Source organism: Falco peregrinus, chromosome 7 (assembly GCF_023634155.1).
Source record: "Falco peregrinus isolate bFalPer1 chromosome 7, bFalPer1.pri, whole genome shotgun sequence".
NCBI classification, from domain to species: domain Eukaryota; kingdom Metazoa; phylum Chordata; class Aves; order Falconiformes; family Falconidae; genus Falco; species Falco peregrinus.
In genome coordinates, this window is record NC_073727.1 from 86,980,363 (window position 1) to 86,994,371 (window position 14,009).

The 14,009-nt window shown below is 42.1% G+C and overlaps 1 protein-coding gene across 1 annotated transcript in view; it reads left to right on the plus strand.

Moving 5' to 3' along the window:
- The window catches only part of ANKRD6 (ankyrin repeat domain 6), a 102,679-nt gene that overhangs the window by 42,009 nt on the left and 46,661 nt on the right, over window positions 1–14,009 (plus strand). The window contains exon 3 of the mRNA XM_055810742.1: window positions 10,014–10,173. The gene's annotated coding sequence lies outside the window, so the exon portion shown is untranslated. The remainder of the gene's footprint in view (window positions 1–10,013; window positions 10,174–14,009) is intronic.

The following is a 14,009-nucleotide window of genomic DNA, read 5'->3' on the forward strand; positions in this document are numbered from 1 at the left end:
ACTGTTGACTATATTATAGAAATATATGTTCAGAGCATGCATAACTAATAAGACCTTGTAAAGTAATCGATGTGCAATAAAAACCCACAAAAAGACTTGAATTTTTTTTTTCTTTTGAATGTTTTCTTTTCAGTTCCTGACTTTTCCATTGCTGCTTCTGGTGTTTTTATTAGAGCTGATGACAATGTTGTTTTAAAAAGCAAACCTTTTTATTCACTATTTTCATCATCACAGATACTCTTTTTAGCAAGATCTGATGGGCTTATCTCAAAATTGTGTGCTTATTGGTTACTCTCAGGAGAACAAATAAAGCAGAAAAATCTTTGGGATATTTTTGGTTTTGTTTTGCAAACATTCCAGTTGTAGCTATCCACTTGTGTTACCTGATTTCGAACTTTTTTCTCTTTTTTATTCCTGCCACAGATGGGAAGCAGGCAGTGCGCCGAGCAGGTACGTACTTGCAAGCACAGTGCTTGTACTTTCAGGCAGACCTGCCTGCCTCTCCAGATCCACCCGTGCACCTGCTCCGAGCTGGATCTCTTAGGGAAGGACTTGAAATGAGGCAGTAGTGGCAGGACAGCAGGAACCACCACTGAGGCTGAATCCTGTATTTGGGTCTCAGTATCCAAAACAGAAATGGGAATAATCTCGTGCCCTCACATACCTATATGAAAAGTATGCGCTTCTGTTTATATTAGATGAGGAAAAATAGTTCCTGTATTTGCTAATGTATTTCAAACGTGATGATTTAGAATGGATGCAAGAAAGATAAGCGGGTCATTTTGTGAAGTCTTTCAGGTGTTACTGAAACATCAGGCTAGTCAAATTTGGACACTTTCAAGCCAGTCTACCCTGGTACTCTCTTCTAGTGAATGAAAAGTATTTTCTCCAGAGGGATGTTCAAAATCCCCAAATTAAGTGCCTAGTCTGGATTGCCTTCTGTCTCTGTCTCCATACGCGTGCTCTGCAGTCAGCAAAGAGGATGAGTCTGGGATATCTGTGTGTATGCTTCCCCTGTCCCTTGTCTGTCCGTAGGGTGGTGGTTTGGGTGCCAGTATGGTGGTGAGGGAGAGAGGTGGGGCAGTGCAGACATCAGGTCCTTCAGTTGCAGAATGTAGTTCAGGGGAGGAAATTTGACAACTTTTTCATTTGTTTGAATTAATTCCTCTACATGGTGCTCCTGAAACTCCCGGTATTTTAGAGAAAGCTGAATGAGCGACAATCTGTAGGCTAGCTGTTCTGTTGTTCATCTAAAGAGCTCTTCTGTTTTCATGTGAGGGCACCTCATTCCCACGGTCATACTGCTCCACAGCCCTTTGTTTGTCTTTGCCTCTCTTTTTGCCCCTTTTGGATGGAAGGGCATAAATCTCTGAAACATCCAGCTAAAATGTCAGGGTACTTAATCAAACAGTGATGCAGCTAGTTACATACATCTTGAAGAATTTAAACAGAGAAGAATAAACTAAGGCAGCGAGTTCATATGTATAAAGGTAACGTTTTCCTGCAAGAACTGTAATGGTTCTGTGGTGTCTGTGCATTGTAGACCCTTACAGTATCAGGTTTTAATGTGTGTGCCTTACAGTAACTGTGCAGTTAGCTGAATTAGCGGCTGAATTAGCGTGTTCCTTTGGCAGCCGGAACTTTGAACTGACTAAATTTTATGCACTTAAACTTCCCCTTTAGCATTTCTCCCTTTTCTCGTTTGATTTCCTTCTGAAAAGCAGTAGAGAAACTAGCAAAAGAGAGGGAAGGAGGACACGATGGAGAAATGCCATAATTCAGTTGAATACATGTCTGAATTGAAGAACTATTCTTTTTAAAATTCATGTTTTGGAGTTGTATTGCAGGCTGGCAATCCTGTTCGCTTTGAAGAACATACCTGTATTTTAAACAGCTGACATTACATCCAGCGGAAAGAGGGAGAAGATCCACAGGTTAAATGTTATGAGATCCAAAAAAGATCTTATATTCAGAGATCCAAAAAAATATCCTGAAGATTTAAATTCATTTGCAAATATGATCAATAACAAGCCTTACAGCTCTCTGGGTATCAGGAGCTGGGGCGAAATCCAAACCCCATCAAAGTTAACAGCAAATTCCCTGTGACTTAATAGGGTCAAGGATCATACTTACTTTCTACTTAAGGTTTTGCATGTGTAAGATTAGATATACTGGAGGTGGCACAAGGAATGCCTTTGCTGTTTAAAGATGCTAAATGGTAGATAAATGAACAGTGGTTAAAAGGTGCTGGGAATCCTGTAGGCTGAAGAGGGGAGCTCAGAGCTATAATTACAGTTTAGAAGGCAGTTCATAACCAATTTCTAGCTCTTTCTTTTGGAAGATGGAAGCTTTGACATAGCAAAATACTTTATTTAATGGATGGCCAGTTCCTCGTTATGTATGGGGTTCACAGCGTCTAAGTAGAGGTGCTTGAAAATTAGAGCTGAGCTCCCTTTGTGGTCAGACGAAGAGGCCAGAAAGAACCTGGGACACGCATCCTGTGGCTGTATTACAGCCGTTTCTCTATCTCCATTGGCTGTAGAAGGAAATTAAACTAGTCTAAACCCAATCTTGTATAAGGTTTAAGTTAGGCGAGGTGTATCAGCATGATGGCTATTGCAGGGCTTTGAGAGGAGCATGTATGCCTAGTCATTGACCTCCAGTTAAGTGAAAGAATTCGAGGGAATGCAGAGAATTGGCTGAAGTCTCCAAGTTGTGTCATTTACCACCCTCCTTGCTCCTGGATGGATCAGTAGAAGGGGAGAGCAGTTATGTAGTGGTTTTTTTGCCCATCACTGTATGATGTTAGTTTGATACACACAATTTACTTTAAAAAGTTTAAGTAGCCTTAATAATAGAAAGCCCCAGCAGAGCGGACACTAATGGTCTCCTCAGTTGTCAGTCTCAATAGAGAGATTAAGAATTGAATGAATAAAGGGACCAAATTACCATCTCCCCCCTCTGGGTGTTGCCTCATGAAAGCAGGTATGAGCCATGACCGGGGGTGGTTGAGCAGACTGGCTCTCCACCATGCCCTGGTGCGAGACAGGACTTTGCCTGTGTTCTCGGTTCAGCACCGTTCCTGAGGGCTGCTGCAGCGTCACTCAGTTGAGCTTTTTTACACAAATGGTCGAGTCCAGTCATCTTGAAAGAAATGCAGTATATCATGCACTGATACTATATATTATTGAATACTTTTCAGATGCTAACCATCTGATACGCTGCGTTAAACCTAGCTCAGCTAGGCCTACTATTTTTTCTACCCAGTTTTGCACAGGCAAATCATCTTTTCTTGGCCAAAGCTCTCAGTGAGGTGTAACAGCGCAGCTCTGCGGGGTGTGCACCCAGAGGTGGATATGTCTCCAGTGTATTGGGTTGAACTTGCAAAAATGTCTCAAGGAAAATAAAGCATCTGTTCCTGATTTCATCTGGAGCTTGGAGAGCCTTAGTTAATAGTATAAGCACTGTCTATAAATACCTAAACACTTTACTTTCTGAATACTATTCCTTGAATATATTATAAAGTACAGCGCCAGCATTCCTTTGCCTCCCTTCTATAGGACAGGTTTGTACAATCAGTCCAACGTTCAGGTAAAAAAAAAATTGCTGCTGCATGTGCTATGTATTTTCGGTCTGTTTTTTGTGTCCACTGCGTGGAAGACTTTAGTTGCAACTCGCTTCTCAGTGAGACTGTTTGGCCTTTTTTTGGGAGTGTTGCTCATTTTTTTTTTTTCTGTAGCATGTCAAACCGAAAATTTCTGACCATTAGCAAGTAAAACAAAAGTGTTTCAAGAGGGTTTTAGGTGGGCTTTACCAACATGGGATTTGATCTGTGATGATGACTGACTGTGATAAGTTGACTTTTTACCTTATTCAGTCTCAGTACTGAGAAAAAGCAGATCACCTTTCTGTGAACAGCTGATTTTCTAAGATACTGTTGTGTTGACAGATCAGTTGTTAAACATAAACCAAACGTTCGTCCCCTGGGTTTAGGAGATTAAAAATATAAGAGTTACAGCATCAGTGTCAACATTATCTAACCTTATCAGACTTGGCATTATTACTCATTGTATTTTCCAACATCACTTATGATACTTTGCCAGGTACACCATGTGAATAGTGGAGTTGAACATATTTATATTTCAGAGGTAGTAAAATAGATGTTTTGCATTTCATTAACTGAATGTATATGAAAATATTTAATTGATGGTTCTATAGAGGAACAATCCTGCTCTTATACAATATAAGAACTGATGATTTTTTTTTGCTAAAAATATATTTAAGATGCATAACAAGTAATATTTTTGGCTAAAAATGGATTTGCATAGCTTTGTATGTTTTCTTATGTGCATATGGCGTATAAATGAGCTCTGAGTACATTGGATTCATGCGATATTTAATCTCAAGTGAAATGCTTGACACTTGTAGCAGCAGTTGAGATGAGGATGGCTTTATTGGTGTTTTAGGGTCACACTTTCTTAAGTTCAAATTTTTGTCATACTGTGGTAAATTAAAGTTTTGTTATTGATCTCCAGCTATTAGAATTTTCTCCCTTATATATCACAGTGTTGTTTTTTAATTGATTAGTGCGTGCATTAAAAAAAAGGGGCGGGGGGGGAAATGTTATTAAACTTCTTCAACGCGGACTTGCATGACTGATACAAAAAACAGGAGGATGTTAATCTTCTCCTTCCTACAGAAAATTAGAAATATCTCCTCCTCCTAAATGGACTGCCATGCATTTTGGGAAATACCTATGTGTTTCTTGAATCACATGCACTAAGCAAATCTGACATTTTATAAAGATGTAGTAATTTGTTATAAGTATTTAAGTATGGCCTGGATTGTTTTCAGAAGGCAAATGCAGTGATCTTGAGACTGAAACAATTTTATGTGACACTTCCAGGAAACGTGCTGCTGTATCTTTTGTCTTGTCTGACTGACTGTTGCCTTGTCTAACTTTTCCAAGGAAGAAAAATCAATGTAAATATAAGCAAAACTTTTATGAAGCAGAAAAGCAATTTGGTTGCTCTGTAAAGGAGGAATTTTTTTTTTCTTTCTCTCCGAGGAGAGCACATGGTAGACTTGCTAGATATTTTTCTGTGAACTAAACTTATTAATTTTTAATATCTGAAAATTTTTCAATAATCACTGTTTTTAAAAGTTTTCTGGTATATCTCTTACTAATTCTTAGAGATACTCTAGTTTTTAAAGCAGTGAATGTGGGGAAAATGGAAAGTGTCTGAACAGTGCATCTAATAGGGCAGTCTGCCAAATTTTTCCTGCATCTTTTAGCTCTTATTAAGTTGGATAAATCTTTGTTGAGTGAAATGTTCAGGTTTCCCAGAAGGCTTTAACAAGGCAGAAACTTAAAAATTTCTTAACAACTTGGGAACAATGCTGTGCAGACATCAAAATAACATAACCCCAATGTGTCAATTATATAAAATACATTTGCTCCTTTATTGCATACCAAGTGTAATTCCAGCATTCATTTAAGGATATTTAAAGGTACGTATTTTCTTCTGATGCATCTTCCATCTCGTTGGAATAATACAAGAATCTGCTCTGACATCCCCCCTGTGAGGTGCTTCTGGGCTGGCTCTGTGCTGGTGGGGCGCTCAGTGCCGGGCTGGTTTCCCATGGTTCTGCTAGGCTGGTAGCCCTGCGGTCCCTTCAGCTTAACAGCAGTCCCTCTCCACAGCCCCAGTGAGGTTTTTGCCAGCTTGGGCTTGTCCCTGCCGGGCTTCCTTTTTTTCTCCCTCCAATTCTCTGGGTGGGAACTCAGCAATTGCTTTGAAGAGAAGACTGGCAAGAGAAGCTTTTTTACTGCTTATGCTCTCTTCTCCCTTCTTACAAGCCCTCTGTTCTCCGGCAAAGGCAGTTCTTTGCCTGCCCTCTTTTGCGAAGCCCCCCACTAGCCCTGCTGGTCATGCACCACCTGAATAATTACACTGCTTTTCCATCTCTTCTCTTAGTATCCACCCTCACCTCATGTTCCTCTGGTTTTGCTAGCAACATAAGCTCATTTGAATCTCTTCCAGCTTGAAAAAAAGGCCAGACCTTCTAGGTACCCTCTGCAACTCTCTCCTCCCTCTCAGTCCTCAACATGCTATCAGTAGCTGTTGGTGGAGTGTCTTTCTCCAATGCACCTTTTCCAGTCCAGCTTCGTACATTTAGTTCTGGGCAGCATCTTTACTAACCTCTTCCTCATCAAACTTTATAATGTGCACTGCCTCCTCAGCCTCACTTGAGCTGTCAGCTGTCTGCAGTCCCCAGTGTTGTTTTTTAAATCTTGCCTATGCTTTTGTTCTCTGGTCACGTCCTCTTCAGGTTCTTCTGCCATGTCAGCAATATGCTTGGAGGATTCTTTCCCATCCTGCTTTTTGGTAATTCTTCTCTGTGGTTATGCCCTTGGTCATTTTGTCTTTGGTTTCTGTGCCTTGTGGATGAGATCACCTTCAGATAAACACCAGCTCAACTTCTGTGTTCATGCTGAAGACTTCTCTTGGTTGCTGTGCACCCAGCTTACCTTCTGTATGGGCCAGAAAAACCTGTCTGTCTTTTCAGCATAGTCTTGTGGGCATGGAGATGCCAGCTGACATTTTTCTATCCCATAACCTCCAGGTTTTTTCCCCTTTTCCAAACTGTCACCAGCAATTCTGTATTTTTGATCATTTGGACAATACAGTCATCCTTCTTGACACTCAGATTCCTAATAAGAAGATCTTTAATTCAGGATTCCTCTAGGTGATTGTGACCACTCTGTGCCTAAAACTTGCCGAATTCTTCTGCATCCATCTCTTTTGTATACTCCTGTACTGATAAATCTGTCCAGAATTTATGTCTCATAATTTGTGCATCTGTTCCTATAACATGCCTCAGTGATGTGTGAAGATTTTACCCTGCTGTTCTGGCATACCTCTGCAGAGGTTGTTTCCTTAATCTTAGAGGTTTGACCAAAGCACCTTCCTCCTCATGACCATCCTTTTCTCTACCATGGTGAGCTTGAGGTGGTTGCCATTTTTTGCTGGGGGGAGCCTGTGGTGACTTTTCATCTTTCATTCAGTGTTAAAAGCTCAGCTGCTTCCCTGGCTGATTCAGAATGTCACCTTCTGTTCCCTCCTTGGCCCATTTTGACACAAACACTTATGCCCAGGGAGAACTACGCAAGAACATCCGTGGTGCTGCCTTGGAAGCCTCACTCAGTGCCTCCTCCTTGTTTTACTGTGATGCCTGAAAAAAAAAATAATGGTAACCAAGGTGCTGCTAGCATGCCTGGGCTCTTAAATTGTTGACAGCATTGTTGCTGAATCCCTCCTACATCATATACCTGCCTGTCCAGTTGCTGCCTCTTGGTTTTTCTTTCAAATTTAGAGCAGGGATCATTGATTTCACCTTCCAGACCCTTTTCTTTGAACCAAGTTTCAGATTGTAAGTAGTCTTTAACAAATAATGTGTAAATTATCAGCATGTTGTGGTAATTTCATAAATTGCAGTCTGCATTCTAGACATTAATTGCCAGAAATCTACAGATTTCTGTAGAGGTAAATTTACTTCTGTTAGTATATAGTTTTCAAGGAGTATAGGCAAGAGATAAGATACTCAAGTGAAATCACACCAGCTGTATTCCTGCTGAACCTGGTGAGGTGAACAGAATGATACAGCTAATCAAAATTAAATTGAATTAGGCTTAATTAGGTTTACAGCACTAATGTTTTGGTCTGTGTTTTTTTAAAAAAGGAACCCACTATTTTTCCAGTTCCCTAATGCAGTTGTAAGAGCACATAACCTTTGTTCCTTGTATACCCTCTGTGGCATGTTTGGGAACCTGTTTTCAGGGTACACCATTTCTTCCTAAGTAGTGTATAAGTTTGTCCAAACTGTAACAAGGCATTAGATGAGCTCTGGAGATCTCTCTCTGATTTCCATTTCTGCAATTAACTTTAGGCTGCGTCTTTTTGCATGACATCTCGAACATGGCTATTAATAGCCTACCTGTAGTTTAGATGCAGTTTATTTATTTGGTTCTTTTTATTTCAAATTATATTCCTAATAAAAATGAAACAGAAAGGTGTGTTTGCAAGACAGTGACATTGTCATTGACAACAGTCAGCAAAACAGTACCGAAAGGTCCAGTCAGACATAACTAGCAGTTAGATTTCCAGTGCCCTTCTGTATTATCAGATTTTTTTGTACATAAGCACATCTGCTGATCTGCATGCATTAGAAGAAAGGATAGGAAAAGCAGCTGAGTTATGTGGAGATGTTAATTAGTAGGAAAGAGGGACGGTAAGGTCTTCCTGCAGCATTTTCTAATTGGTCACTGAACTGGCATTTCAGCGATGATTTCTGCTTCAGAGATCAAGAGAGATTATTTATTCTTAGCAGTTTTCTGTCTGCAGCTCTCAAGAGTTCAAGCAGGCCAAGAAACTTGCATCGTTTGTGAACACCGTTGAACAAGCCGTGACATTGCACTGAGGCCAGAGGGTTCATTTCCAGCCTGTGGAGCCAGGCACTCCCAGTGCAATGTCAGCATGTTTGGGCTCCTCTCTGACTGTAAGGGGAGGAGATGACCGTTACTCCAGTTTTGTTTAATGAAAAGGCATCACTCTTTCAAAAGAAAAAAAAAAAAAAAAGGGGCGGGTGGAAGACCACCCTGTATAGATACTAACTTTTAATAAGATGTATGTGAGTTTAGTGAAGCACATGCTTATATGGTCTTTTGCAGCCTTTCTGTCACCTGTACATGAGAGTGAAGAAGTGTGGCTGGACCACAAGTCCATCTCCCAGCACTTGCCTGAAGCAGATACCTAATGAAGCATGCAAGAAGCAGGCAAGCATGGAGTAATGCTATGCTAGAGTACTCCCCCCATTTGCTAGCCATGTTCATATGAAATACTCCCTATCTTTGCTGAGTGTAAGCCGTGGGGCAGGGGAAGCTTCTTGTAGCTAAACTGTTTCTGTAGTGTGTCAGTGGTCTTAAGGGAGTCACCTTTTTCCCGAGCGTGGTCATTGCTGTTTAGAGGTGATAGCACATCGTTTACTTTATGGCTTGCTGTGGTTTACCAGCAGCCCAGTCTCTGGCAGATCGTTTGCTTCTGCCTCAGGGATCTGAGGAGGAGAGTAGAAGTCCATTTCCTCCTTGTTAAAGTGGCAGCTGCTCGCTCTGCCTGTGTGCCCTGGGGAAGCTTCTGCAACTTGCTTCTCTACAGATGTACCAACCTGCCATTCCACCTTTGGAAAGGAAACCACCGTGATCCCCTGGCCCCTCCACCTGTGTGTACCACAAGGGTTGAATTTATGACCCGGGAATAGTAGAGACCTGCTTGTTTTGGCAGTGTAGGCCTGTAACTCATCTCATCTGCTCATGAATACTGCTAACATAGTAGTCTTTCTGGAGTTTTGAGGGGATACGCTGGCTTCAGAAAGGATGTAATGACAGATACGGCAACAAATAAACCTCGAAAAGCAGCAAGAAAGAGGAGCTGGTAGGAGTATTTGTGTAAAGAGAAGAACAAGAGAGGGGTCACAAGCTGAGAACGGAAACCTTAGTGAATACATCTAGTAAGTTCCTATTGCCAGAGAAAAATCAGCTTACTCTCATCACCTAGGTGCCATGGCTGAAATGGGATACCTGGGCTGAGGTGACAGCGAGATGTGACGGGGAAGGCACTAGAGAGAGAGAAGTAGAACAAGTCCTTTTCCTGATTTTATTGATTTATTGCATGATTTCTGGGAAGATATGAAGGTCTCTGCCTTTTGTATAATTGTGGAGCTGCCACTGCTTTGCATTTTCAGAGATCAGTTAGTGGGAGCCAAACTGGAAAGCCATGATTTGAACTTGTTTTGTTTGTAGTGGCAAGCAGGTGTATGAAAACCTCAGGAGGAGATAGCTGGGTTTGCCCAGGTGTATTCAGGCAGCTGAACGCTGCGGAAAGCACTGGTGTTAAAGTTCTGTATTCCTTGGTCTGCTTTGACAATCCATTTACGATGTGTTTCTCCTCATGCAGGAGCAGCCTACCATACTGTGTGTGGTACAGATACTCTCTGTTGCTGTCAGCACTGGAAAAGACTGAAGCTGGCATCTCTGCTGTCCTTACCCAGAGGTTGCTCTGCAAGACACAGCTGTAAAATGTTCATCAGAAAAAACTGAACAATAGATCCTTAAGAGTGAGTAAAAAGCAAATCTAACTTTTAAAATTTTTTTGGGTCTTAAATGTATAAAAATAATGCCATGCAGAAATGCATTTGGAAATGCATTGAAGTTCCTGAGTAAATAGGGATTGAGAAGAGCTCAGAGTTTTTCCCGTGGTGCTGGGTTATGATATTTATGTCGCACTGCTGTGTTCTTTGGAGTATGTAGTTCCTAGTCTCCTCTGCTGTCCGTGTTACACCCCTGCTGAACTGCATTTCTAAGGACTGGTGGCTCAAGGCTAGTGAAGAAGAGTGTCAAGCGTCTTATTGAAATGGGATTTCCCTAAGCAAGAGGCTGGCTCCCTGGAAGGAGAGCTGCTCTGTCAGGGAAAAGATCACCTGGGAGGGATCAGCTCCTTGGGACTGATATGAAGGCTGCATGGGAAAATACCTGGACAGCTGTATCAGGAAAGGAGTTGTCCTGTTTCGTGGGCCATGTTCACCTGCTCAAGCAGGGAAGTTGTGCAGGAATGAAGAGGATAGTGTCCTGATCTGCCTTCTCCAGGACACAGGTGGACAGCAACAGTTTCCAATGGCAGAGAGAGACACAGAACATCTTAAGGATGTTTTCTCAGTGGTTTTCAATTGCCCTTTACTTTTGAATTCTGAATGATTGTGTTCCAAAGAAACCCACTGCAAAGTGCTTTCTTAGGTGTTTTGTAGGCTGTAGCTCTAGACTTTTAAGACATGAACTTGTAGACCCAAAGGATCGCATACTCGGTGGGATGCTGCAGAGTATGGGGCAGCAGCTGGGGAGGCTGGAGGGAGGTGGCTCCGGTGTCCAGGCCTTGCCCTGGTGTTTGAACCCAGGTACCGCTCCTGCCTTCCCACAGCTGGAAGAGGTCTGCAGAGCCCATCCTTTGAGACGCATCACCTGTGCTCTGCCCAGACCTAGCTGGGAGAAAATGCTTGTGATTCAGTGACTGATTTCCCTCAGAGTAGTCTGAGGAGTTTCCTTTCCTGGAACGTTTGACCAGCTGGGATATTTGTCTAAGGTATATATAGTATCAGTTAGTAACTTTTTAGGCGTGGTACAGCAATGCTGTTTCGTGAACCTTGAGTGAAAGCCAGCTGTTTTCAGCTGCACCTGCTGGAATAAGGTTTGTGATGATGATGGTGTTTTTCAAAAGAAAGTCAGAGACTGTTCCCGTGGAAATCTCCCTCCTCTGCACAAGGAGGGGCTTTCTTTGTGCTAATCCGTTTCATTGTTTCTGGGAAATAAGGCAGTCTTGATGCTGGAGGATGAGCCAGGCCTGTGGGATCATCGCCAGAAGCAGCTTAGGGCTTAGAAAATAAAACCAAAGAGCATGGCATGATTTCTAAAGTCCATGCAGAAGACAAGTCATTACTGAGATTTGCTGATACTTTCTGCACCAGTTGTTTTTTTCATTTCTGTTCCAGTCTGAGTGTTTTAATTCTTAATAAATCACAGTGATTTACCATTGACAGGAGATGTCATGGTGAAGTCAGGCAGATAAAAGTCCTCTAGCAAACTGCAGAAAGCTTAGTGTTTCTCACAGATACTGTGGATAGGATTCATTTAATCTAACTTTGGGTATTTATAGTGCAGTATCTGAGATGATGCTTAATGAGGTAAGTAATTTTAGACTGTCATTCATCTGACAGTTGAAATGTGCTTTAGGATGACATGATTCATGTCCTTTGTTGACCATAAAGGGAGTCTAGCTGAGTAAGTCAGTGGCAGATGTCTGCACTGCCCAGTGAATCTTTTTCTTTACATCTGGTGTCACAGTGCTGTCCGGAGAGCCTCTGAGTTTGGAGAGTCCTGAAAATTTGCATTCAGTCATCTGTGATCAGTGCAGACACAGCAGAGGTGGTGCCAAACACTTCCTTGCAATTGTTTTCGTGTTTGATTTTTTTTTTTTTTTCCTTTTACTCTCATGAATCTGAGATTTGGCTTTAGTCATCAATTACTGTTTTGGGAGGAACATCATGTGATACAATGGAAAGGATAATTTTTTAATTGTTACCGTGAATCATAGCTCTATGGTAAAACTTGCATGAGAGCTTGTGTCTGGAAGTGTAGTCCATGCCATACAACCTCTACAATAAGAATTTATAAAAATACAGCTCTTTTTTTTTCCTGGTGGATGACAGAGGAATCCCAATGTTTCTGGCTTTTAATCCTTTGTGAATTTTTTTTCAAATTTCACTGAAGTTGGAGTGAACCTGGTTGTCGCTTACATTTATTTGGAAAAACCTTCCTGTGTAGAAGAGGCAGGGAAAGGAACATATGAGAGTGATCCAAATGGGCAGCAGACAGGGCTGAACACAAACTGGCCACGTGGGTGGTAGGCATGGTCTGGATATTGTTTTGGAGCTCTGTGCATGAATGAAGAAGCTACCAAGGAGACAGTAGACAAAAACGCCAGTAGTGCTGAGAAAAAGCATGAGTGTGCTCCAGGGTGGTGTACTGCAGGAGCATGCTTGCACTAGGGATGCTGTCCTGCTAGTTGAGTCCCACTGGTGAAAACCTCTAGCTTTCCTAATCTCATTTCAAGAGAAACCATTTAGATGGCAAGTGTAAAGAATTAATGTTTGCTGTGCAGATTATTCTGTCGCTAGTGCATACCCTGCTGTTTTATAGACTTTCCTGTTTTCTGGATGAAGAAGTAATTTCCTCTTCTTGTGCTGTAAACCTTCACCCAATGAGCATGTGTGCAATTTTAAACACATGGTTCATTTCAGTGGCTTTAGGTGACTGTAGCTTAATAAATTTTCCAGCAAAGAGCCTCGCAGGAACTGGAACATCTCTCTTATGAGCAAAGGCTGAGATAGTTGGGACTGGTTAGCTTGGATAAGACAAAGCTCAGGAGGATCTCATCAATGTACAGAAATACCTGAAGGGAGGGTGCAAAGAGGATGGAGCCAGGCTCTTTTCAGTGGTGCCCAGGGGAAGGACCAGAGGCAGGGGGCACAACATGAAACACAGGAGATTGCCTCTGAACATCAGGAGGCACCCACTGCGAGGTGAAAATACACAAAGTACCTCGGCCTCCTTCATTGACAGAGGGAGATTTTCTCTGGTAAGTTAGAGAGCTTGCTTCAGGTGGTAGTTCAGGAGAGGGTGGTACCTGACAGTGAGCAGTATGTGCGCAGGGACCCGGACTGGAAGCCTTGCGCCTCAGGGGGTTACTGCAGTATGGGGAGCAGACTACCTAGTTACACTCTGGTGCCTTGCGAACTATGGAGGTGGATGGGAAGCAGTGAGCTGGGAAGGTGCAGGTTAAAAGGGGTTGTGGAAGCCAGTCAATACATGTTTTACCTATGGAAGATGCACCTTTGTAACTTGTAAGAAAGCATCCCTTGAGGACTGTCCTCAGCTTCCATAATGGAGACCTCTGATCCAAAGCCTGCGTGTGAGTTACTGGGGAAGAAATATTAACTGGCAGTGTCTAAGGAGGGTCTTTTTCCCTGCAAAGCCTCCCTTACTAATGTGCTCCCACCAGTGCAACTTCTGGTCTTGCCAGAGATTTTCCATTGGGAAAATCCCTGCACAACTGTCTCCTATTTCCCTTGCAAGCTGACATGGAAACAAGATCAGCCATGCCATCAGCATTAAAAGGTCTTAGGGTTAATAGCACCATACACTAAAGCAGGACGGGGAGGCGGGGAAACTGTTGTGATGCATATAACCCTTTCCAAAACGCATTTTTTAATTAGTTTTTTAAAAAGTTATTTTTATCACCCAGACTTCTTTTTCACAAGGATTTGACTTATCTAGATACTTTGGATTGATTAAGCAGTTGTGGGGTACTACTAATGAAAGTAATTACTTTAGTCCTGAGAGG